The following is a 5,000-nucleotide window of genomic DNA, read 5'->3' as shown; positions in this document are numbered from 1 at the left end:
CGGATGAACGGCGGACGTTTCCCGCACTCGTAAAGTGCAATCCACCCCTATAACTTGCGTTTCATGAAGAGTTATTTCCAATATGCGACATTCCCGCTGTCCGTATACATGAGCCGCGACCTGTACCACTTACGAGCGAGAGACGCGATCGCGTTGCTCACTGTACGGCGTCCGATACCGAGCCATCAGCATGTCGGTCCCCATGCGCGTTGCACTCGCACTCGCAGTCGCAAAAACGTGGGGCAAATATATTACGCGGAAGAGTTATAACAGACCGAGCCCCACTGCATGGGGGGAGTCTTTGTCACTAATGTACACAGATGGAACATTTTGGACTGGAACCAGATTACCCGTACACACGGCGCTGATTAGTAATCAATGCAGAGCCATCAAACTACAGCAAATATACACAACTGTCCGTATACATGCTGAAAGAGTCTGCCCAAAATGGGAACCACACGTCAGCCAGACACTCTGATCACGCACCACTCTCTGCTTCTAACAGGCGCACATACAATATGTAAGCACCAGCATGGAACAACATCCAGTGCATCTTCTCCGCCACATTACACAATCCACACTATCACAACCAGACCAGGAGGTCCGTGCGGAAAATACAATATCCCAGCCTTTCGACATCCACCATTGCGCAGACCAGGCACCAACACCCACACATGTCCTATACAACGGTGCACCCAACATCACAATAGTACCTCCTGTCACAGCGCACAAACAATGACATGAGTCAAAGACACAGGTCTCACACAAGCATAGAATTGGAGCGCCGCCTCTAATAAGCCAAAGGTGCATCCTGACGTGACAAATCTGATCATGTCACAAGCATTCACTTACTATAATCACTATCAACGAACCTGCCGCCCCCGCCCCCCCCCCCCCCTACACCTTTCCGTACAACAACGTGTAACCTAACCTAACCTAACCTAACCTATGTTGTACCTTAACCTAACCTATGTTGTACCTTAACCTAACCTATGTTGTACCTTAACCTAACCTATGTTGTACCTTAACCTAACCTATGTTGTACCTTAACCTAACCTATGTTGTACCTTAACCTAACCCATGTTGTACCTTAACCTAACCCATGTTGTACCTTAACCTAACCCATGTTGTACCTTAACCTAACCCATGTTGTACCTTAACCTAACCCATGTTGTACCTTAACCTAACCCATGTTGTGCCTCAACCTAACCCATGTTGTGCCTCAACCTAACCCATGTTGTGCCTCAACCTAACCCATGTTGTGCCTCAACCTAACCCATGTTGTGCCTTAACCTAACCCATGTTGTGCCTCAACCTAACCCATGTTGTGCCTTAACCTAACCCATGTTGTGCCTTAACCTAACCCATGTTGTGCCTTAACCTAACCCATGTTGTGCCTTAACCTAACCCATGTTGTGCCTTAACCTAACCCATGTTGTGCCTTAACCTAACCCATGTTGTGCCTTAACCTAACCCATGTTGTGCCTTAACCTAACCCATGTTGTGCCTTAACCTAACCCATGTTGTCGCCTTAACGTAACCCACGTTGTCGCCTAAACCTGCTCTGTAATTGTTATACGACTCGTTCAATTACTGTAGTGTTGCCCACCCGCAACCCTCGCAATATAGTTCGCTACTCGCACTGCCCGCACCCCTGTGTATCGCTTCATGTTAAACACCTTGCAAGTCTTGCTCACTTTCCACATGCTCCTGCTGTACACTGTAATGTGGATGGCAGCAGGACGTACATGCCGCCCCTCCCCACGTCCCCACCTTGCCCCCTGCCTTCGCAAGCTGGTTGGTGAGAAGTTTGCATGTTCAATGCCCTTCGCATGCGACGTACTCAGGCTACGTTGTGGTGCGGCCTGTGTCAACTGTCCGCTGATGTCGTACGCGTGAACCACAATCTGTACTGCACATTCGTCCTTATGTACTGAATGATACATCGTGGCACATGTGTGACCGCACAACGACTGCGCCCAAAAACGGCGGACCATACAGTGCAAATATTGTGCACGCAGCTACGTGTCGTCTCCCTATGAGAGCTGGATTGCAGTGTGGTACGCCATAGAGACGTGTGGGAGGAACGGACGCCGTGGATGGCGATCAGCATGAGCTGTCTGTTGATGTATTCGGACCTAGTCGTCTCTCCTCACACACCGTGATGGCATGGTGCACCGCGTTCCATATCTGCGACATGCTACAGAGGCCGGTTGACAGTCGTTCGAGCAATGGACATCGCATACGTACGGGGGCCACCTTCCACGTATTGTCTAGGCGTGCACATTTTGTTGCGTGTATGTGGGCAGACGTAGTGTGGCGTGACACCTGACACAGGCATGCAATAATCGTTGAAGTTGCAAATGGCGATGGACGCCTGCGTTTTCTGGTGAAGTTACGCAAATGAACAAATGGTAACCTGTTGTGGTGCGGTTGTTCTCGCTAGGGGTGAATCGGTGATGGCGACGATAGGTTGAGGTACTAACCGGTTGTTCCAGCGATACCCACCATGCCGACGAAACTGAACGGCATCTGGGTGTGAAGCGATACGCGGCGGTGGCTGGGTGGGACCGTCCCCGGCCGGTGAGGGGGCGCCTCCCGGCGTGCTGGCCGCGCGGTGCGTGGGCGCACGCGCTACAGCCGGCTGGTGGGGGCGGCCAGTGGCAGGCGCGCCGGCCGACGGACGCGGCAGGCGTCGCAGCTGCGCGCCGGCGCACCCTGCGCGCGGCGCCGTGCGGCCAAAGTAGGTCCTCGCGGGCCCGGTGCGAAGCGCGGTGGACATCTTCAGTGTGCTGGTCCGATTGAGGACTGTGTGCGTTGAGGATGCGCCGCCGCCCGGCGCTCGGCGCCGCGACGCCGTCTGCTGCTCGGTCGCCCCAGCGGTTCTCGCTGGTGGTTTGTATCGCAGCTGTGCGGATGTGTTGGCGCGTGCGCTGTGCTGGGAGAGTTCGCTTCGGCACCCAAGTGGGGCTTTTGTCCTTCTGTGGCGCTGGCGTTGGAGCTGCCGGTCACCGTAGGTGGCGCGTGTTGTCTCCCGCCGGCAATGCCACGACAGCACGCTCCCGGGCCTCTGTCGGCAGCGGCAAGCTCAGTTGGGAGCACGGGTGGTCGCACCGAAAGCGTCTACTCGCCTAACTCCGGGCGATTGCGCCTCTCTCGAACCCGACCAAGTACTTGGGACGGCGCTGCGCGCCGCCGGGACCTGAGAGGGTTTCGAGGTGTATTGTGCAGGGGAGCTCAGCCTCCTCCTGTTTGCAGAATGATTGAGCGGACGCTTGCGTGTTCGCGCGGGCCCCCGGGACACACTCCCGGGCGGCCGGCTGCTCAGCTCTAGTTGACGCAGCTCCCTGGTTGATCCTGCCAGTAGTCATATGCTTGTCTCAAAGATTAAGCCATGCATGTCTCAGTACAAGCCGCATTAAGGTGAAACCGCGAATGGCTCATTAAATCAGTTATGGTTCCTTAGATCGTACCCACGTTACTTGGATAACTGTGGTAATTCTAGAGCTAATACATGCAAACAGAGTCCCGACCAGAGATGGAAGGGACGCTTTTATTAGATCAAAACCAATCGGTCGGCTCGTCCGGTCCGTTTGCCTTGGTGACTCTGAATAACTTTGGGCTGATCGCACGGTCCTCGTACCGGCGACGCATCTTTCAAATGTCTGCCTTATCAACTGTCGATGGTAGGTTCTGCGCCTACCATGGTTGTAACGGGTAACGGGGAATCAGGGTTCGATTCCGGAGAGGGAGCCTGAGAAACGGCTACCACATCCAAGGAAGGCAGCAGGCGCGCAAATTACCCACTCCCGGCACGGGGAGGTAGTGACGAAAAATAACGATACGGGACTCATCCGAGGCCCCGTAATCGGAATGAGTACACTTTAAATCCTTTAACGAGTATCTATTGGAGGGCAAGTCTGGTGCCAGCAGCCGCGGTAATTCCAGCTCCAATAGCGTATATTAAAGTTGTTGCGGTTAAAAAGCTCGTAGTTGGATTTGTGTCCCACGCTGTTGGTTCACCGCCCGTCGGTGTTTAACTGGCATGTATCGTGGGACGTCCTGCCGGTGGGGCGAGCTGAAGGCGTGCGACCGCCTCGTGCGTGCTCGTGCGTCCCGAGGCGGACCCCGTTGAAATCCTACCAGGGTGCTCTTTATTGAGTGTCTCGGTGGGCCGGCACGTTTACTTTGAACAAATTAGAGTGCTTAAAGCAGGCAAGCCCGCCTGAATACTGTGTGCATGGAATAATGGAATAGGACCTCGGTTCTATTTTGTTGGTTTTCGGAACCCGAGGTAATGATTAATAGGGACAGGCGGGGGCATTCGTATTGCGACGTTAGAGGTGAAATTCTTGGATCGTCGCAAGACGAACAGAAGCGAAAGCATTTGCCAAGTATGTTTTCATTAATCAAGAACGAAAGTTAGAGGTTCGAAGGCGATCAGATACCGCCCTAGTTCTAACCATAAACGATGCCAGCCAGCGATCCGCCGCAGTTCCTCCGATGACTCGGCGGGCAGCCTCCGGGAAACCAAAGCTTTTGGGTTCCGGGGGAAGTATGGTTGCAAAGCTGAAACTTAAAGGAATTGACGGAAGGGCACCACCAGGAGTGGAGCCTGCGGCTTAATTTGACTCAACACGGGAAACCTCACCAGGCCCGGACACCGGAAGGATTGACAGATTGATAGCTCTTTCTTGATTCGGTGGGTGGTGGTGCATGGCCGTTCTTAGTTGGTGGAGCGATTTGTCTGGTTAATTCCGATAACGAACGAGACTCTAGCCTGCTAACTAGTCGCGTGACATCCTTCGTGCTGTCAGCGATTACTTTTCTTCTTAGAGGGACAGGCGGCTTCTAGCCGCACGAGATTGAGCAATAACAGGTCTGTGATGCCCTTAGATGTTCTGGGCCGCACGCGCGCTACACTGAAGGAATCAGCGTGTCTTCCTAGGCCGAAAGGTCGGGGTAACCCGCTGAACCTCCTTCGTGCTAGGGATTGGGGC

The 5,000-nt window shown here is 53.8% G+C and overlaps 1 non-coding gene across 1 annotated transcript in view; it reads left to right on the top strand.

The window, feature by feature from the left end:
• The first annotated feature begins 3,344 nt into the window (after positions 1-3,344).
• Positions 3,345-5,000, top strand: part of LOC124772107 — a 1,909-nt gene continuing 253 nt past the window's right edge. The window contains exon 1 of the ribosomal RNA XR_007013782.1: positions 3,345-5,000. This exon is cut by the window's right edge and continues 253 nt beyond it. This is a non-coding gene — a ribosomal RNA (small subunit ribosomal RNA).

The sequence above is a fragment of the Schistocerca piceifrons genome, unplaced genomic scaffold, assembly GCF_021461385.2.
Source record: "Schistocerca piceifrons isolate TAMUIC-IGC-003096 unplaced genomic scaffold, iqSchPice1.1 HiC_scaffold_936, whole genome shotgun sequence".
NCBI lineage: Eukaryota > Metazoa > Arthropoda > Insecta > Orthoptera > Acrididae > Schistocerca > Schistocerca piceifrons.
Note: the sequence above shows the minus strand (reverse complement) of the source record. Positions and strands in the feature narration are given on the sequence as shown.